Source organism: Podarcis cretensis, assembly GCF_951804945.1.
Source record: "Podarcis cretensis genome assembly, chromosome: 2".
NCBI classification, from domain to species: Eukaryota; Metazoa; Chordata; class Lepidosauria; order Squamata; family Lacertidae; genus Podarcis; species Podarcis cretensis.
Genome location: NC_137171.1, coordinates 104,223,151 through 104,245,383, shown reverse-complemented (window position 1 = coordinate 104,245,383; position 22,233 = coordinate 104,223,151). Strand labels below are relative to the sequence as shown.

Genomic DNA, 22,233 nt, shown 5'->3' with positions numbered 1-22,233 from the left:
TTAATCCGAGTACTTAAATCCCCGAATAAAAGAAAAATCAATGCAGCACGGCAATGTTTGCTAATGCAATGTAATAAACACACTTACCTTAGAGAGTATTCTCACTTCTTTGCTATGTTTCAAGGCTGCAAAAGGATAAGAGAGGAAAAGAGGAAGCATTGAGCTGCCTGCCAATTAAACGGGAACATTTGCTCTATAAATTAGTAGCCACGTTTTAACCTAAGTCCAAGCTGAAGGAGTTTTCGGGAAAACAGAGCAGCTCAGTCTTTCTACTGGTGCTTTTTTTTTGGGGGGGGGGGAATAAAACCCAAAGCCTATAAGTTGTACCCTTATAGTGCTAAATAAGGGAACTTGAAACATTCACTGCCACTTTCCAACTCTTTCATCCCATCATCAGAGTGACAGACAATACTGAAGATAGGCAGGTGGAAGTTTGGAGAAAAGGCCCATGCCTATATAGATTTGTGCCAATATTCCACATACAGTGGTACCTCAGGTCAAGTACTTAATTCGTTCCGGAGGTCCGTTCTTAAGCTGAAATTGTTCTTAACCTGAAGCACCACTTTACCTAATGGGGCCTCCTGCTGCTGCCGCCACATGATTTCTGTTCTCATCCTGAAGCAAAGTTCTTAACCCGAGTTGCTGTTTCTGGGTTAGCGGAGTCTGTAACCTGAAGTGTATGTAACCTGAAGCGTATGTAACCCGAGGTACCACTGTATGTATAAGACATGTGCAGCCGCTGCCCATGCAACAGCTTCACTGCCAGATGTTAACCACAGCATGTGTCACCATGGCCAGATCCAACTTTTCAAGGAATAGCCAAAGCTGGACTGTTACCCCTGCCTCTCCTTCTTCCTATCTCAAGGCAGAGACAGGTTTCTTTTTTGCTTAAGCTTCTCTATAAAGGACAGTGTATATTATAATAATGACTTTGGGGCCTCAAATCCTCTCTCACTCTTACCATTGCATCATAATCAGCCATTTAGCTTTGTTTGCAAAATGAAGCCACTGCTCTAAGGTAACAAAAGTGGTAGCTGTTTGGGTAATAGTACTCCGAGTAGACCCAATGAAATCAAAGGACTTAACTGATTTCACCGCTCCAAGTACGAAAGACAGGCACAAGGGAGCAACATTCTTAGCAGTCTGCATAGTAGCCATGAATTACTTAGGCATCTGAACATCTGAAGGCCAGAGGAGCAAGCGAACAATTACTTAATCGCATCTGCCTTTATTCAGATGTTGGACTATAAAATGGTTTGCATGCCCGAACCTGCTAGCTTCACAAGCCATGGTTTGTTTTTGAGCGGTTGACAAACCTGGATTTGAAGCCGGTTTGCAAACAGCAATTTGGGCCAGCTGTGGTTTGCTGTTACGTCAGAAGCCACGGTTATTTATTTATTTATTTATTCATTCATTTTCATTTAATGCTTATATACCGCCTTTCTTTCAAAGTAGTAAAACCAAACTAGTTAGTAAAAGGTAAAGGTAAAGGATCCCTGACAGTTAAGTCCAGTCACAAACAACTCTGGGGTTGCGGCCAGCATTGAAATGCCTAATGCCATGATAGCAGTCCAGTGGTCAACATTGCCTGCCCCTGGTTTCCCAAAGCCTGCCTGATGGCAAAGGTCTTAGCCAATCTAACCTCTCTTGGGAGGGAATTCTACAGTATGGAAGCAGACACAGAAAGGACAGTCTTTCGTGTCACTACCAACAATGCCTTTGATGTTTAGGGAACAGAGAGAAGGTGCTCGTCCTTCTTAGCGCGTGGGCAGGTTCATAAAGGGAGACAGGATCTTTCAGGTAACCCAAGTCTGCTGGATCAGACAGCGACCTACCTACCAGTGGCAGATCTCAAATCTCAGAGGCACCCTGTGCAATGCTAAAATTTGTCGTCGTCCCCATCTCTCTCACTCTATTCCCACAACACTGTTGTGGCAGTGCAGCAGCCAGTGAGGATGAACCACTTGTGCTACCTTAAAACGCTCTTTGCTTCTATTCCAGCATCCTGCCAACCAGACAGCCCCATCAGAAACCCACAGCCAGGACTTGAGGGTCAATGATGAACAGATAGAAAATAAAGAGAACCAGCAACGAAGCATTGTTTGGGTCCTCTACATTTGAAAGCTCAAGTCGATAATGTGGGCCATGGGTAGGCAAACTAAGGCCCGGGGGCCGGATCCGGCACAATCACCTTCTAAATCTGGCCCACGGACAGTCCGGGAATCAGCGTGTTTTTACATGAGTAAAAATGCATCTCTGGGTTATTTGTGGGGCATAGGAATTTGTTCATTCCCCCCCAAAAAAAAAAAATATATATATATAGTCCGGCCCCCCACAAGGTCTGAGGGACAGTGGACCAGCCCCCTGCTGAAAAGGTTTGCTGACCCCTGATGTGGGCCCTTAACTATGGTTTGGGCAAATCCTGGTTTGGTCTCCTATCTAAACTGAGTCAGTGGCAGGAAGAAGGGAAGAACAAAAGGTGTGGGATAATATTTGTAGCATATTACATCTAGAGAAAAATGAGGGGAATAAGTGACTTGATGACTTTTTATTCCAGTTTCCAGTCAAAGGTTGTCTAAAGTGGAAAGAGGTAGTAACACCTTAAGCACTCAAAATATGCCCCGTAAACTCTGTGCTAAACTCTGGAATTTCAATATACACGCAAAAGATTTAAACTCTGGAGTACTGTAGAGTTTGCACACCGGCAAGTTCTCATAACAAATAACTCTGCTACAGCCGTATTTGCGGGCTCCAGAGCAATACGGAATTAATGTGTGTTTTGAAGACAGCTGGTGGCAGTGCTGTATACAAGTTTAGTAGGGGTGGCATATTCAATTTGAGCCGTGTCTCATCTGGTTCCCGTTAAGATAAAAATTTGAATGCCTTTCACTGGAGCATCCTCTGATGTGCTGGCCAAGTCTCAAATCAAAATATCTATGAGCATTTACCTGCATTCTGTAGCGTATTCACTCTCCTTCACACAGACCTATTGTTCTATTTGATTATGGAAGCATGCACAAAGCCCTTCAGATTCGAAGATGAATGCAGCTAGATAAAAACAGATTTACTCTGAATATTAAGCAGCCAGAGCATCTCAGCCAAGGCTGGGTTAAAGTAATTTAACTTCATTTTCTTCCCTTTTTTATAATATAATTTTTATTCAGAATAATGTGAAACAATGCAAACAACAAATAATGGGTTTTGGTCACCGGATACAGTCATGCAAAACACAGTCATGACGTGTGTAAGGCAGAAAATAATAGAAGCATGTTAAGTTAAATTACTAAGACAAAAAGACGTATGAGTTACAGGGGGTCTAGGTTCCTCCAGGCAACAGTTAATAAAAGAAAAAGAATCATAGAATTGTAGAATTGGTAGGGTCCCTGAGGTGTCATCTAGTCTACTACCCTGCGATGTGGGAATCTCAACTAAATCATTTGTGAGAGACGGCCACCCAACCTCATCCAAATAAACATAAACCAATCAATATCTTCTTTTGTTTCTCCAAGAATCCCTCTACACTACAGCATTGTGCAAGTTTGCCAGTCAGAGCCAAAGCACCAGATCCTTTCATACTCGTGAGAGCACTTGTGGTTGTCTGAAACCAGCTTGGTCTCAGTTCCTCTCACAGAGTATTAAGCTGTAACTTCATTTTCAAAGACAACAAGTTGTTTCTGTTTTAATTTAGGGTATAACAATATTCCATTGAAAAATAAGCATGGGGGCTGCATACAAACAATATGTTTAAAGCACACACAGAGAGACCAGAACCCTGGGCACTGCGGTTTGTTAAGGGTGGGAATTGTAGCTCTGTTACAGGTAAACTACAGTTTCCAGGATTCTTTCAAGGGTGCCTAAAATGTATGGTGTGTATGCAGGCATTGTTGGTGCCGCAACCACAGCCCTATGTTGGATTTTTTATTTCCACGCCATTCCATTTAGTGGCATTTAAAGGGCTCAACTTGGGCTAGCTGCCATTCAGTACCTTCCCTCCCAGAACTCTCTAACAAAGCTTATTTTTCTCTTTCCTTATCACCCCCTTTTCCATTTGTATTGTCTGTTGCACTGTCTGTATCACTATATTAAATGATGAACTGCCTGGAGTGCCTGGTACTGACCTTTAAAGCCCTAAACAGCCTCGGCCCAGTATACCTGAAGGAGCGTCTCCACCCCCATCGTTCTGCCCGGACACTGAGGTCCAACGCCGAGGGCCTTCTGGTGGTTCCCTCACTGCAAGGTTATAGGGAACCAGGCAGAGGGCCTTCTCAGTAATGGCACCCGCCCTGTGGAACACCCTCCCACCAGATGTCAAAGAGAAAAACAACTACCAGACTTTTAGAAGACATCTGAAGGCAGCCCTGTTTAGGGAAGCTTTTAATGTTTAACAGAACATTGTATTTTAATATTTTGTTGGAAGCCGCCCAGAGTGGCTGGGTGGGGTATAAATATATTATTATTATTATTATTATTATTATTATTATTATTATTATAGATCAGGGATGGGGAGCTTCCAGCAGCTCTTGTCACCTTTGACTTTTGGCCACCGTCGCTGGGGCTAATGGGGACTTGGGAGTCCAAATGCACCTTGGGAGCGCCAGGTTCTCCACCTCTGAGCTAAACAGTACAAGAAGAAAAGATGCAAATCAACAGCAGGCTGAAGATTTGGGTGGCACCTATTGTGCAGTTCTCATGGGCAAGAAGCCTCCTTAGTGGTAAAGAACGCAGGCATAAATCTCTACAGAATCAGACCCCCCTAATTGAACTGATTGCACAAACTTAAGGGCCAATGAGGTAGGCAAATATTGATGTTGCCATATTTAATTTAGGAGGGAAATCAGAGTTAACCAGTTTATTGTTGTAAACAAAGGCATTTGGTTAAATGAAAGTTCCATCAAAGCTTAATAGCCAAATTCAAGTGAACATAAAGTAAAGGCTTATGTACTTTCTGTGGTTTCTATAACGGCTAATCTAATAACTCTAAATGGAGTGTTATTGTTTATTCCTTTGCCTCCATTCCATAAATTAGATAAAGCAATCTGACAGTTACAGTACTTGGGAGTTTTATTCTACTAAGTGATTTTAAAGGCTTCTCATACTCTAACAAAGTCATGACTTGAATGACTACTAGAGCCCCTCTTAAAACACACACACACCACACGGCTAGAAACGAACCTGCGCATGCTGCACCAAGAATTGTCAGAGGATGTTAAAGCGCCACCTCCTCTGTGAAGGCACAACTATTAATTGTGTTTACAGAAATTTAATTTTCAAAGTACCTCTAAGCATTTCCTGTGCTTTCTTACGAAGTTATTGTTGTGTACATTTCTTCCTGCTTTAAAAATGATTGCACATTTTTTATTATGTTCCTTTAAAGCACTTGTGAGCTTTCAGCGTACAACCTTCCCAAGCCAAAGGAGCTTACAAAAGACAATTGGCTTCATAAGGATAGCAGGAGTGTGGTGCTTCCATGTAACTTACAGTACAATCCACCTGCAATGCTTCCAGTCTGGGCCTCAATGATCAATGATTTTTAACCATCCACCTGCAATCAATGATTTTTACCCATCCATCTGCAATCTCGTTCGATCATGCTTTCTCAGCAGAATTTGACCTTGGTACCATTTCGTAATCTATGTATCTTTAAAAAACGCACAAGAACAAAACGAAAGAAAAAAGAAACCTAAAGTGTGGGGAGGGGCAGCTTCATAATTCAGTAGGATGAAAATCGGAAAACTAGCAGAGGGAGGAAACTGAGTGGAAAGGGAAAGAACAGAGCAGTTGGAGGAGCAGGAAGAGGAGGAAGAGGACGGAGGAACAAAGACCCCCTCCACACTATACATTTACAGCAGTATCATACCACTTTTTAAAAAATCCTGGGAACTGCAGTTTGCTAAGGGTGCTGAGGGTTCTTAGGAGATCCCTAACAACTGAATTTGCCATTATCAGGACCTAGCCTACAATGGATAAACACAGATTGGTCTTTGCAATCCAAGTCGGTGCATTTTGGGGCTTTCCAAAATGTGGTTTGCAATCTTAAGTGGTTTTACCATTCAAGGATGGAATCCTTCAAGGGCTCTATAGTTACAAGTCTCAAGAATCTCAGTCTTGTAAATGCGACTGTAAATGCTACTGGAATTTGCCGTTCAACATAAATCATAGGAAACAAAATGTTACTATAGTCTGCAGGTGGCACTCATCCAAGTTTTTACTCAGAGTAGGCCTGTTGAAAATCATGGCCCTAATTTAGTCCTGAAACTTAAGTTGTGCACCACCTTCTGTTCCCCATCCCTTTTTTCTGTCTGCCTTCTCCCCTTCGCATTTATTCTGCCTTAGCCTTTTGGATTCTCTCTTACTGTGTAGATTGGCTAATAGCTTGCAGATAGAACCGCACAGGGCATGTATGCCAGCTTGGCCTCTAGCAGAAGAATACAACCTGCATTCCTACAAAGACTAGCCAGCACTGTGCCCCTAACCTCTCTGGATTTTATCCACCACTTTGTGGTTTGATTTTGCTTGGGTTGTTTGTGTGTGTGTTTTTTGTTGTTTTTTAATATTACTAAGTTGTTCTTTTTTTATTTCTTCACTGAGCTTTCATCGCTGTTCCTTTAAAAAAAATATTCTTTAAAAAAATCAATAATGCTTCCAAATAATGCAATCTGAATGAATTCAAATTTTGGAACAACGGGTTCTAATTTTGCTTCATTCCATAATTGGCATTTGATCCTGCCACTTTGAAAAAAATTGCCTACTTTAAATACACTTCTAGTGTAACAGAACGTTTAGATAACTTAGGAAGATGAAAAATTGGAGAAGTACTGATATGCAGTTGAAAATAGAATCAAAAGGACCCCTGGGAGGGATGGGGGGAAGTCAGGAGATTCAGAGTAATCTCGATATTTGGATTTTGTACTGTTTTATGTTGTATGTTTATATTTTTGAAAATTGCCTAGTTATTTTGTTCCTATATATTTATGAATTAGTGTCATGGTGTGTGGGAATCTCTGCTGTCCTCGTTTCAAGTATGTGGCAATCATTCAATAAATATGAGAAGTCAGCATCCTTGGCCTCTGTTCAACTGTGTGAGACGCTAACAAGAGCAAGACAAAAGGTGACAGCGTCTCATCTGTCTGCTCAGACAGTGTAAAAATAATCAAGGTCCTTCTCCCCAAATGAGCTTCCTGGGTAGCTCCAAGCCTTCTTTATTAAACCTCACAAAACGTCGAGCTTAGTGGAGAAAGGCACACACTTGCATCCCTGAAGCCAAAACAAAATTTCTCAAATGAACTTCTTCTTCTTCTTCTTCCTCTTCCTCCTGCCTATTTTGCCTTCCACGCACATACAGTTTCACTGGTAGCTTAGAAAGTGAGCACCGGGGAGACAGACAGACAGAGAGAGAGAGAGAGAGAGAGAGAGAGAGAGAGGAACTCCCTGCACATTTCATTCACGTAAGGATCTGCAAGCTGTTCTGTATGACAGCTGAGCACTGCGAGCTAAAGCAACTTGTTCCGCCTGTCAGCATCCGAGAACCTACAGCAATGAGATACAATTGTGATGACACCACTGCAGTAGAACTGGGTCAAACTTACGGTCACTTTAAAGCAGAATGTCAACCGTTCCTTTCTACTTCAGTAATTTGATTCAGTGGCACTTGAAAAACCGTTAGAAGCTATTAGCTTCATATCTAGGTTCAAAATCAAACTGTGACAAGTGTTAGAAGAATCCTCCCGTGAGCCCAAGGATTGCAGGAATGGTAATGCCAACTTGAGTGGCAGATTCCATAGGTTTTCTCCAGCGATATCAAGTGCTTTTCACTCCAAACAGTTCCCTAGTGGGTCATGACGTCGGGCATCTTCCTTCCATCTGCTATCGGAGTTCTTTTCCACCACCACCACCACCCCCCCCCCCCAGCTGCACAGGGCAATTAAACCTTCCACATTCTCCTGGCAAATAAAGATAAGCATTATCGTCAATAAAATCCAAACCTTATTCCCCCCAATTAGAAATTTGTACCTTTCACCACCGACAAACTCTTGCAACAATAGGAGAGATTTCCAAGAAAAGCCATTTCAAACAAGCAAATCTCCCATCTCGGAATTATTATTATTTTCTAACAACGCACAAATGCAATGTAAGGATATCTGAAACATACTCTGTAAAATAAACAGGCAAGTAATGCCGATAAGATTTACTTGGAAAAACACATTTGCTCCAACTGTGCCAGTTAATCTCACAGGTTTTGTTTCCATTATGTTTTGATAGAAGCAAACTCTTGTACCGAATACAACATTCGTACCATGCATCTGTTCACAGCAAGGGTAATTTGATGTAAACAGCTGATCAGTACAATTTATTAAATACTACACCATAGGTCTACATTATAACCTTCAGCCGCAAACACTTAAGAGGATAACTCTTTCCTAGCCGCCCTTAGAGGTGCAGAATACAGAACAGATTCAGTCACATATTGCTTTGTTTTCAACAATTCTCCCTATCCAAAAATACACACTGGAATTTTCACTCAGAAGAATGCGTGATATACATTTGGAAAGTGCTATATGCCTTCTTCCATTGCTCAGCATGCTTATATATTAAATAAACAATATATCCGCGACATGTGTAGCAAACTGCAGCCTGTTGGCATGCCCAGGCAAACATGTTTTGAGCTATTTCTCTACAAGTCCAAAAGCACATTGTCAAATTGATGCAGCGTACATTTGCTGTTGGGCATCCTCAATGCGGTCACAGATCTGGAATTTCACTTTTCAAAAACAGAAGATCCAGAGAAAAAGAGAGAAGAAAAACATGGCTTCAATGGGAAATTTATTTAAAATACTTATACAGTCATACCTCGGGTTACGAAGATATGCGGGTTACGCATTTTCAGGTTGTGGACCGTGTCGAACCCCGAAGTACTGGAATGGGTTACTTCCGAGTTTCAGAGATTGCGCATGCGCAGAAGCACAAAATGACATCACACGCATGCGCCAAAGTGCCAAATTGTGTCACGCGCATGCGCAGAAACGGCACTTCGGGCTACGAACGCTGCAGGTTGTGAACGTGCCTCCCGCACAGATCACGTGTGCAACCGGAGGTATGACTGTAATCTCCAAGTCTACAAGATGGCCTGTGGCCAAACTATCTTAAATTGATCTTCTCACATGTGGGGTGTGGGTATGTGCTCTTCAATCTAGAAGAGCAGCATGGCATTGGGGAGGGGGGCAGGAGCACTTACTCATCAGGCCAAGAAAGATCAGTACCCTGATCTGGGAGCTATTTGCTTGATGAAAGTAGCACTTTCAGCTGGGAGGGATTTTCATCAGGGCTATGACACAGGTGTAAAAGGTTAACACTACCACCTCTACCTGTGCCATAGTTCCAGGCTACATAAAGGCCATTTAAAAAGAAATCATGCATTCATGAACTATCATACAGATGAAACTGAAAGCACAATGGAGATTTACAGGGGGCATACAAGAGCACGGAATTCCCTCCAGGCAAGCCTGAGTGCTGCCAAAAGGAGACACAGAACACTGGGTCTCTCCTTTATCTTTTTTTAAAAAAAAAAATTATTAAAATTTTCCAGAATAAAAAGGAAAGATAGAAAGAAAGGACAAATATAGTTTACACTTAATTTCAATAACATCTTTCCCAGACTTCCCCCTCCCCTCCCCCTCTTGTATTCCATTCCCTTAAATTGATTCCACAAATTCTTACCCCAAATTTTAAAACCTTATTATAATTTTAACTAACCCATTTATTCCAAATTAATTTATCTTATTTATCTTAATTAACCATTTCTCCTTATATTTTATATAATTCCCTAAGATCGACCCCATTTCCCTTCCACGAATTCCCCTATTTTCAAACAACAGACAAGAAAAAAAAAGAAAAGAAAAGAGAGAAAAAATATATAATTTTACAGCCTTTGGGTTCCAAATCTCCCCCCCCCCCCATTCCCCGGTTCCGATCCCCAAAATTCATCCATTGTCTACTGCCAGCCTGGTGCATCCACGTCTATATCTCAGCTCCACTTTGCCGTCTTTTGATAGCTTTTAATTTCAAAAAGTCCAATCTCGGAGAAACTCTCAAAAAAGATCATTCTTCTTCCATCCAGACCTCTGTGTTTAAGAGTCTAACTCAAATTCTGTTTCTTGATCCTTTTAAAGTCTGGATGTTCCAAATGCTCCAACTTCGAATTTAGTCCAGCTCTTTGCTTTTTCCTGTTCTGCCGCAGAAACCTTCTAATTCAGAAACTTTTTGTTCTCCACAGAGGCTTTTGTTATTCAGGAACATAAACTTGCGTCCAGTCCCTTCCTTTCTTCAATAGATAAATCCATTGTCTCCTTTAGTATAGAAACCTCTGTAGACAAAATAATGCTTCATTTTTGCAGCTTTCCCAAGAGATAACAAGTCCTGCTCAAATCCATAATATTTTTCCACTTGCTGTTACTGTTGCAATGTCCCAGTCTCCCTCTAGAGGGAATATGGTAACTTAATTTCTTTCCAGATCAGACCCAAAAGTCAAATAACTTGTTGCCTTTATTTCCAGTAATTTATGTCCAAATTGTAACAAATCTAACCGGCAAAGCCATCATAACAAAGTTCTCTTTTATTTTCCTGCTTTGACAGCTACTTTGACAGCTGTCAAAGTTTCTGTGTCTCTTCGCCAGTCTCTCATAGCGGATCGTTCCCGGTTCCCGGGGGGGGTTGCACTTTAGTTCCCGCAAACCAATCTTCTCCTCCAGCACAATTATTGTAATTTCCCTTCGTGAAATTAATTTTTTTTTTCAAATAAGCAAATTCATCTCTCGATCTTAGTTGTCAAATCCTTGCGTTAAACCATCTACAACAGGGGGGGCGGACTTCCTTTTTGCACCCCCCCCCCGCTCGCTCCAAATTCGTAGATCAAATTTCCCTTTTAGGTCCAATAAATTTACTCACAGGTTATTCTTTTTAGTCCAAATCCGAAATTTCCAAAGAAGAAGTCGTTGCTCTCCGCCGAATGGCATGCGGCTTCGCTAGGCAGGGGAAGCAGTGGACTCATAGCACCACACCCCCCCCCCCGTCACCCGCTCCGCAGCCTTTAAAAAGGCTCCTTTGCGGGTCGGGGGGGGCGCAAACGGTGCCTGCCGAGTCACCAAGTCCATGGGCATCTCCGCCCATGGTTTTTGAGGGTCGTCACCGGCGCGGCAGGACCCAACCCCTACCCAGCAGACTCCCTCCGGAGCTCGGAGGGAGTCCGCCATTCGGCGATGGCGCCGACCCGGAAGTGGGTCTCTCCTTTATCAACCCACTCAGTTTCCATCCTAGCCACGGAGGAAGGGTCTTCCCTCTCTTTACTGCCAGGAGGGAAGTCAAGCAGGCTCGAGAACATGAACCAGAGTAGAGTGGTACCTCGGAAGTCGAACGGGATCCGTTCCAGAAGTCCGTTCGACTTCCCAAATGTTCAGAAACCAAGGAAGCTCCTGCAGCCAATCGGAAGCCGCAGAAGCCATGTCAGACGTTCAGGTTCCAAAGAACGTTCAACAAACCACAACACTCACTTCCAGGTTTGCGGTGCTTGGGAACCAAAACATTTGAGTCGCAAGGCATTCGACTTCCGAGGTACGACTGCACTTTGTTCCTCTTTTGCCAACCTGCTTGGCTTCCATCCTGGCTAGAAAAGAAGGGAAGCCCCTATCCCCCAGCTTGACTGCAGAGGAATGGAGCTATCTGTGACTCTGGAGCCAGACCACTGCGTTTCTGGGTGTGATGTCCTGTTCCTACACATTTGGCATAGAAATTAAGCAAATGATCAGAGGCAGCAGACAGCATTTCATGCCTCAGGCCACCAACCTATCACGTTTCTAGCCTATCTGCAACTTATTTTTAGTAGTCTGCTTTAGTACAGCCCCTTCTTATGGGTAAAAAGTAGGCGAGTTAAAAAAATAATAATTGCAAGTTAGGTAACTTTGAGGAACCTGTAACAGGGCTATTTTGCCAATGTGTATTCTTAGACAGCAAAGATGGAGCTGATGGAGCTCGGCTAACAGAGGCTTGCTCATCCACACATGGGTGGTTTTGTAGGTAGGAGGATGCAAACAATGACTAGGTGCCATAAGAGTTTCCCTCTTCACATATGCCAGATTCCTCCTCCACAGGAACTGCTTTTCCATGGCAAAACTGGTAGATGATCAAGATCGAGCAGAGTCAAACAAAGAGGGAAGACAGCTTGGAGCGTGCAACGATCTAAGCGAACTCAAAATTTGTTTTGCAGTGTTAGTCATGTGAAAGTCCTGCAAGTGACTGTCTGGTTGGACACTAGCAAACAGCAAATACCTAGACATGTGTTTCCCCTGGAGATGAATGACTAGACAATTGAGATGACACAGGCAGGTGCTTCTCTTTCCACTTTCCCCAGTAATATTGTTTTGTTTATCAGCGAGGCTTACATGATGCAAAGTGCTGCACAAAATTGTAAGAAAACTAACAAAGCTATTTTATGGTGATGTTTCTACAATGCTCATTCTGTGGCTAGCTTTTTAGTTTGTTTTGGTTTTTTGTTCGGAATGCTCTTTTAATTTCAGTTGCGGTTCATATTTTGATTTGTAAGCCATCTTGTCTTTGATTTTTTTTATCATACAAAATAAATATGCCAATGCACAAGGAAAGAGGGGGTCAAGCTGTTTTAACATTTCACTTGAATGTAAAAACAGAGGTAGGTCAGGCTGAAGGGCATTCTAGTCATATGGCGGGAGCAGGAGGAAGGCAATCTTAAATTTAGTGCCTGTAGAATGAAGGGTATAGGGAGGAGCACACAGCAAGAACAACATAAATATACATAGAGGTGCAAGACCATGGAGACAACTGAAATTAAATAAAGGAAGAGAGGGGAAGTCCACCGACAGCGTGGTAGAAAAGACCGATGCCTGCCATCTAATTTTTCTCTGCTATGTTGCTCATATATTGTATTATATTTTTAATGTATGTAAGCCACCCTGGGTGACAGCAGCCACGAAATTAAAAGACGCCTGCTTCTTGGGACAAAAGCAATGACAAACCTAGACAGCATCTTAAAAAGTAGAGACATCACCTTGCCAACAAAGGTACGTATAGTAAAAGTTATGGTTTTCCCAGTAGTGATGTATGGAAGTGAGAGCTGGACCATAAAGAAGGTTGATCGCCGAAGAATTGATGCTTTTGAATTATGGTGCTGGAGGAGACTCTTGAGAGTCCCATGGACTGCAAGAAGATCAAACCTATCCATTCTTAAGGAAATCAGCCCTGAGTGCTCACTGGAAGGACAGATCGTGAAGCTGAGGCTCCAATACTTTGGCCACCTCATGAGAAGAGAAGACTCCCTGGAAAAGACCCTGATGTTGGGAAAGATGGAGGGCACAAGGAGAAGGGGACGACAGAGGACAAGATGGTTGGACAGTGTTCTCAAAGCTACCAGCATGAGTTTGACCAAACTGCGGGAGGCAATGGAAGACAGAAGTGCCTGGCGTGCTCTGGTCCATGGGGTCACGAAGAGTTGGACATGACTAAACGACTAAACAACAACAAAGCCACCCGGGTAATTTTTATTTGAAAGGCAGGGTGGAAACCTATTAAACTGCAAGCTTGAACAATGAGCAGAAACCTTTAAACAAGCAGAAGCACCTAAGATGGAGGGAATTAAGAGTAGAAACAGGAAGAGTAACAAGAAGAAAATGGCAATAATCAAGTGTGGGAAGTGAGAGAACGCACCAGATGGCTTCCTGCAGATAGCATCTCCTTGGGAGGACCACTCTGTATGATGCAAGATTTGGGCCCTTGGCATGGTGACACATCCCTTTTCTAATTGCATCCCTTTTTGTATCACACAGAAACTGTCTTTACTGCCTTTCAGCACCTAATTTCTGAACAAGTCTTTTACACAGAGGTTTTATTCAAGCCTGCATCTGTATTGTTAGATTTGAAATTGTTTTTATATATGAAATTGTGTTTTTTTAATAAAATCATAGAATTGTAGACTTGGAAGGTCCTCTGAGGGTCATCCAGTCCAACCCCCTGTAATGCAGGAATCTCAACTGGCTCATGCATTGCAGATGGCCAGCCAACCGCTGCTTTAAAACCTCAAAGGAAGGAGGTGCCAAGGACTCTTGTGGGAGTCTGTTCCACTGCTGAACAGCTCTTACTGTTCTTCCTGATGCTTAGTTGAAATCTCCTTTTTCATAACTTGAATCCATTGGAGCAAAAGAAAACAAGCTTACTCCATCTGTAAGCTCCTTATGCAGCAACATTGGTTTCTTTAGGTGCCTTCCACTTTTCTTTCTTATAATTGTCTGCTTTTGTGCCTTCAATATTTCACCTTTAAGAAACTCCCATCCATCTTGTGCTCCCTTCCCTTTGAGTATTTCTGACCATGGAACTTCACTCTTTCTTCTAATGTCTTATAGAAAGCAATTCATAAACTGAATGAGATAAATGAATAAATTAAATAACCACAACACTGGTAGCATCTGTAGGAAGGCAAGAGTGAATTCCAGATGTGTGAATATGTCAAGACTTGACAAGTCGCCGGACCTAGGGAAAAGAGGAACTGAAGTTATCAAAATGTTCCTCAATCCTTTGAAGTTGAAGAAACAAATGACAAACAAATATCAATCAAGAACAAGAGAAAGCGATGCTGGAAAAATGCTGAGAAGCAGGAGGCAAACCCAAGAAAGTCAGTTGAGAAGAGTTACACCAATCTCTCTATACCTGGAATGGCAAATAGGCACCTTTCCATAAACATCGTATAGAAAGTTATATGCAATAGCTCTGACCTCAGCATGTCAAAAGTTAGTAATGGCCAAGTCCTATTGAAACTTCTGGAAGAAAGTGTGTCAGATACTTATGAATATATGCAACACAAACAACAGATGACTCATTTCAATGCAATTACATCCCCCATAAATGATATTGCCAGTGATCTAAGAAAGTCTGTGTTAGAAATTTCCTGGACTTGAATGATTTCTGTGCTGGAAATGAATATATTGCTTTGGTTGATGTTTATGTTTGTGAATTTAACTACCCCAATCATGCTAGAGTCGTTGGAGAAATTGTGATTTGATCCTTGCATTTTTCTGGGACAATAAACCACGCAGAGTTGTGGCTGCTCTTTTACAGAAATGATACAGTAAAGGTTTTAACACTTTCTAAAACTCATGCTTCATTATACTACCACATGTTTGGAAGTAATAACACAGAAGCTTAATGTGAAGGAAGATGCCCATGGTATGTTCTTGAGCCTGACTTCCAAAATACTTTTGGCTTTTTTATTTATTTTTACTTTGTTATATTGTCTCAAAATTAAAACAAAACCCATCTCTTCTAATCCTACAAACTTTAGGGAAATGCTTCCCAAATTTTTCCTTTACTGCCATCATTTATTTTGGAATCACACTTTTCACTTGCCCGGCGGCTTTTATGTTTATTATTTTAAAAACTGAACATCAGACTTAGTTCATCACTAAAAAGAAGAAAAGGCGCCATTTTGTTTCACTGCCAACACTTATAACATGGAGTTCTAGACTAGAAAAGCTGGACTCAGAGAGGACTTGTTTTGAATAATATCTAAAAGGTGGGAGAATGACTATTAAGAAATTTTGTGTTGTAGGACCTTCGTCTTTAGTTGATATTGTTCTTCTTTGCTTTTAAAACAGCGTCTGTTTTATTTGTGAGGGGTTTTATAACTGGATATTGTGTTGTAATCCACCCTGGGACCTTATGGTGAAAGGTGAGTAAGAAATCGCGGGAAATGCTGCCTACTGAAGTTCCACAATCTCTTTGACACTATGCACATTTAGTGGAAGTCTGATGGTAATATAACTGACGTGCTTCAACTGAACCTGCTTTGTGTCTTGTTGGGGTTCTTGCAGAGTTCAGTTCCTACATTTTCAGTTGGTGTGAAATCTACTAACAGCTGCAAAAAAAAGCAAAAAAAAAAAAAAAGCTTAATGACTATACAATGATGAGAGTCTGAACAGCTAACGATTCATGAAAGGCTTCAAAAGACTTGGCATTTGGCTCCAGCGGCTAAACTCCGAATTTGTTCATTTGTGAGATGGCAAATGAAAATATGAATTATTTGAAAGGATTTGCACTTCCTTTGTTTTTACCAGCAAGCACCGCAAGATTTTAAAGGCATTTTCACTCTTGTCTTCAGTTTACTTATAACTATTTCTATGTATCATATATATATAATGGCTATCTTTATCTATTTCAACTATTTATTTATTTTTTTAAAGAAATCAATGGAACAAATTAAGACACAACCCTGGTAAACTCCAGTTACTCTTGGATCATACAGATCTATTTCAATCAGATTTCAGGTTTGCAACTGCCTTGCTCACTCTGTGGGATAACCTTTGTCAGGAGAGAGACAGGAGAAGTGTGACCCTGTTGATTCTTCTAGATTTTTATGGTGGTTTTCAATACCATCGGCAGCAGTGTGCTGGACAGGCTCTCTGAAATTGGGTGTTGAAGGCATGCAGTCACAGTGGCTCCCCTCCTAATGGAGGGCTGATTTTAGAAAGTAGAACTGGGAGATTACTGCTTGATCCCTAGGCAGCTGTGCTTCAGGGCTCCACAGGGATCTACTCTTTCTCCAATGAGATTTAGCATCTACATGAAATTGCTGGTAGGGAGAGGTCATTCAGAGATTTAGGATGAGGTATCACTAGTAGCCAAAGGACATCAAACAGATGTGAGGCTGTGCACAACCTGCTTGAGCACAAGTATGGAACTGATAAGCATGAACAAACTTGAGACTTGATACAACCCCTGTACTGTTGATGGGTAATCTCCAGCCTGATAAGATAAAGGGACCCCTGACCATTAGGTCCAGTCGTGACCGACTCTGGGGTTGCGGCGCTCATCTCACTTCACTGGCCGAGGGAGCCGGCGTACAGCTTCCGGGTCATGTGGCCAGCATGACTAAGCCACTTCTGGCGAACCAGAGCAGCGCACAGAAACGCCGTTTACCTTCCCACTGGAGCGGTACCTATTTATCTACTTGCACTTGACGTGCTTTCGAACTGCTAGGTTGGCAGGAGCAGGGATCGAGCAACAGGAGCTCACCCCGTCGTGGGGATTCGAACCGCCGACCTTCTGATCGGCATGTTCTAGGCTCTGTGGTTTAACCCTCAGCGCCACCTGTGTCCAGCCTGATACACTCCCCCTAAAACAGGAGTCTTAAGATCTTCTGCACAGATCTTCTCCAAGTACCATCTTTAACAGAGGTATGCTATGTGGATTTAAAATCGGAAGGGGAGAACTATGTACACCACCTTGAGCTCCTTGGCAAAAAGGTGGGAGATAAATGAAATAAATGGAATTATGCTATTGCGGAGGCACTTCTCTGTGGTGTTGTCCCAACTTTAGAACTCTTCCCTAAAGAGCTACATCCAGTCCTAACATGACTATATTTCCAGCACCAGGCTGATATTTCCCTGTTTGCATTTTTATTTAGTTTTGGTGGTAACTGCTTTTCTTACTTAGCTATGTTGTGTTTTAGCTTCTTCTAGAATTTATTTCACCATTGGACTTTTTTAAAAATAAAAAACCATGCATTTGTGTTTTTTGAATTATTTTCAATTTTGTATGCAGAACAGAAATCTGATGACGTGCAGCCAATAAATACTTTAAATAAAAATCAAGAAAATGAATATTGTTTTATTTTAAAAGGTTGGGTCACCTTGCTCCACAGCACCCCCAGGAGATTCCTGCCCAGCAAGCAGGCAGAAGGAAACTAGAATTCTGCTGCTTCCCTTCTTCAAACAATCTACATGGTGCAGCCCCAGATGGCTCTATATACTACAGTTGCTCAGCAATGAAACTTTACTGGTACAACAGCATCTGGTGAAGCCTCAGCAGTAAGGCGAAGGCATTCAGGATTATTTCTTGCCATGGTGAGTTCAGAATGAATCAGGGAAATTATGTGCTAGCAAAATCTTCATTGTAGTGGTAATAACTAGTCAGTGCGCACAGCCTGATGGAGAGGGAATGCAACTGTTGACGCAATAAGGCCATATGTGAGAAGCCATAAATGGATTATCGATGCTCTTAAGAGACGAACAACCTGATCTTAATTACATTTCTTTTTTTTAACTTGGAAGTCAGTCCTTTTTTTTTCTGCCAAAGTGTGCTTTGGGATTGTAGCCCAAGAGAGTCACTGGCTTGCCAAAGTGTTAATGATTTTGGTGAATGGATGTGGGGGGGTTTTGACTCTATACTCCTAACAACTTTCTCGTACCATCCTCTGCAACACAACTTTATTCTCTGTCTTCTCCTCTTTATGTTGCCTCTTTTCGCCCAGATTATCCCCTAAACTGCTTGCGCAGGTCCAGCGCTCTGTGTTTCTCCACACAGAGACTTGACCATTCAGAATCGAGAAAACCAATCACTCCAACGGCTGAATGGAGAACAGCTACAACACAAAGCCAGATTCAAACCATGTTTTAAAGTGTCAGTTTCTCTAGGCAATCCTCATATGAAATTCTAACCATTTTTCCATTGCACACATGGCAGGAAAAAAGAAAGGCTTTGCCCTATTGGACCTGTGGTTTCCCTTATTCTAACTTCCAGAAATATTTAATTCAGTTTCTAATTTGGGGGGGGGGGGGGATAAAGACTAATAGGAAGTAGTTTATGGGGCAGTTCCAGTGGCATCACAAAGATCAGCTGAACAATATGATTATATGAATGAATCCCAGCAAAGGAGGAAGAATGTGGACAATTGATTTTTTAATCCCTCCCTCTTCTCCAGCTAGAAAAAATACCTCAGGAGAGAGGAACATCTAAGGGGTTCTGAACAAAAGTTTGGAAGAGCCAGACAGAAGGAGAGACAGCTTCAAAATCCCAGTCACAGAATATATTTCCGAATGTAACCCATCTGACGGTATTCATTCTAATGAGGGAAAGTGTCATTCCAGCCCAGCTTTCCTTAGCAACATTCTGTTGAAATCTCTGTTTGACGAGAGAAATACCATATCACCAATCGCCACAGTACAACTGCTCTGTCTCATGGTGTTTACAACAGTGACAACTCCTGATGCTACCTTAAAGAGCACTAAGCAGCCCGAATATCTTGCCACTCACATTTCCACAGGACGTTAAATTATTTTTAAGAAATAAAAAATGCACTGCATCTGGCTGGATTCCACTTTGGGTGGGGTGGGGGGCTTTACAAAAGGTATTGGTCAGGATTCAACAGAATGCTCATAGGTTTCCAGAAGGAGCCTCCTAAAAATAAATAAATCCCTGAACATCAGGGAGTTGCTGCAATCTGTGAGAGCCTATTTCCAGAAAGAAAAAAAACAGAGAAGCACTATGTATACACACATCTCTTTGGATACAAGCCATTATATATTGTTGCGCATCATCCCAATCTCTGAATGGGGCAAGAATCCAGGAGCTCCAGACATGCTTACCCAGGGTTCGTGTTTCCTTTTCAAAATGAGGCACAGCACAGATTGTGGTGTCTTTATGATATATGGTTTATATACATATATACAACCTGAGCCTACGATGGAGGGGTTCACACCACTGACATCACAAGAGGGACTTATTTCTTCCATAGCTGCAGCCATGGATTCAAATAGGCATCAGCCACGGTTCCGATCCTCTCTCTAGCTTTCTGTCTTCAACAGCCTTTTCCCCCTAGGTCACGTCATGGACAACTCAACTCTAAGACTCTACTTTAAACTCTCCTTTTTTGTCTTGAGTTGAGGGAGGGGCCCCTCCATTTGCCATCTGGCACAGAGCCCCTTTCCTAATGGTTCATCACCTTCCTTTTGTCCTCCTAATGGCCCATCACCTCAGTTGACTTCCTGGTCAGGAAACTTGCTTATATTTTAACATTTGACTTGACTAAATTCTAACCCCTACTGGACCCAGGAATTTTGGAGAGTCTGGTACAAACTCATAGCAATATATAACTTTTAATAGTGTGAGAACATACTGCAAAACTATGGTCTAGCCATGAACCCCAAGGCCTGTTGCTTCCATTTTTAAGATTAAACCACAGTTCAGTGTGTCCAGACAAACTATAGCGACTCTTAATGAAAATGAGCTAGTTCTAAAAGTATTATTTGAAGTTGTTTCATTTCCACTAACCATAATTAAGATTAATCATTGTTTGTCTGGGTTCAAATACCAAAGTCAGTCAAAGCAGGTGGAAGCCTGGATAAGGGAAAGCTCATTTTTACCATGCAACGCCAATCTTGCATCCAAGCCAGCCCAAACTAACCATGATCAACTGCTTCCCCTTAGCATTTATAAATATTGAATGTGTATCAAAATAAAGAGACCTACCTAAAGGCTACGACAATCAGATACATCTGCTTTGGAGGCTGTATTGATATAATCTACTTATCTGAATGCTGTTTTATCAGATTAGCACATCAACCGGCCATTTTTAGCAGTAGATTGAGGGATTACCGAATCCCTCAAAGTATTTAAAATATTAAAAGTAATCTACCTTGGGGTCATTGTGTGTGTGTATTTGAGTTACATGTTGCCAGGCTATATACCCAACACATCCCTGCTGCCCACTCCTTTCAGTTTTCATTTGTGTCATTATTTAGGAGTTTAGAGTAACAAGAAGTCTAACACTGAGCAGCCTTCACAGATTAAAGATGCCAACCCAATTACAGCCTTGCCCCTTATGTTTTGCAGCATTATATAATTGGTGTTTATTTGCTTTGATTTTTAGATGTTTTCTTTGATGTCAAACATTAATATTCATTGGTCTTCTAATGTTGAACTAATGAGAACCTTAAGCGTTTATAAGGATCCATTTAAATATTATGCTATCAATCCTGGAGGTTTTTGTGTGTGGAATTGGAGGCGATTTTGATCTGAACCTAGAAGCTGACACACTATCAGGTTCAACTAGATCCTAGGAGCCGATAACTGTTTGAGTTTGAGGGGTTGTCTTCTGGGCTAACAGAGAATCACTATCCATTGTATTGCAATTAAATCTAAAACTTCACACTGACGCATTTGCACGGATGCCACAACAATAGCTCTGGAAGGCTCGGTATTATGAGCCAAGGATCTGGCGGCAACTTTCTATGACAGCACAGCAAAGGACCAGCAGCCAACACAATATGTTCCAGTTACCACCCATAGAAGGTCAACATTGCTGTATTAGCAGGTACACTATGTGTATCACACAGCTAGCCTCATTGTTATTATCCCTGGGACTGGGGTTACGAGCCTCTAATGTTGGTGTAAAATTTTATGACCTACATGCAGTGGCAGAGAGCAGACAGGGGCATGGCGTGCCGCCTGCAGGGGTGTGGTGTACGTCCTGGAGGTGTGGCACACCACCTGCAGGGGCGTGGCACCCAGCGCGGGCAGGGGGGCAGCCGCGATAGCACCCCACCGGGACCACACTCCCAGGGGCGGTGCGCTCCCCCTGCCCCCCTCTTCCTCTGCCAGTGCCTACATGGAAATTGCTAATTAATTCATGGCTGTTTGGGGTTCATGGTTTTATCTTATTTTCCAATTATATTACTTACGTTGTTGTAACCCAGCCTGGGAACGTATTATGGCGAAGGGCAGGTAAGAGATCCAAATTAAACAATTTCTAGACTTAATATTAATTATATTTTCATCTGGCACATCCCCAAGGAGCACATCTGTTGTTTTTCAAAATCAGCTTATATAATTTATTTATTTTTTTAAAACCCACACACAGTAAAGACAGCAGCACATAATTAAAACTGCTGTATTTTTACGTGTATAAGACTATGTTTTTTCCCAAATTTTTAAAGTTTAAAATTGGGGGGGTCGTCTTATACATGGAAAGTTGTGATTATGTATTTCTTAATTTGGGGCTCAAAAAATAGGGGTCGTCTTATACATGGGGCCGTCTTATACAGAGGCTTCTAACTGGACACAAAAGTTGTTCAGCTTTTCTTTTCTTTTTGTAAGAGGTTCTTTAGCTATTTTTTTCGGAATTCACCACCTCTAAAATGGGTTCCTGACAGCCAAATCCCAGGAAATTTTAATGGAAAACACAGGCGTTTGTTGTTGTTGCCATTATGTAAAGAACTTACTAAGTATTCTGAAAGCTGCAGTGTTGCCTCTGTTTCTCAAAAAGAGATCCATGTTCTTTTTAAAAATGGGCAATCCAGCTGTAGTGGATTAGTCGATGAGGTTGCCTTGCCCCCACATGCTTTGAAAATGGATACAGGAATTCCCACTGGAAGCAATGGGGCT

General features: G+C 41.9%; 1 protein-coding gene across 3 annotated transcripts in view; it reads right to left on the bottom strand.

The window, feature by feature from the left end:
* The window catches only part of FHIT (fragile histidine triad diadenosine triphosphatase), a 1,061,423-nt gene that overhangs the window by 1,013,336 nt on the left and 25,854 nt on the right, over window positions 1-22,233 (bottom strand). For 2 of the 3 annotated variants that reach the window (XM_079964180.1, XM_079964181.1), the window contains exon 2: window positions 88-125. The gene's annotated coding sequence lies outside the window, so the exon portion shown is untranslated. Of the gene's footprint in view, window positions 1-87; window positions 126-22,233 lie in introns of those variants that run through there. The other variant, XM_079964183.1, reaches the window with a different exon arrangement.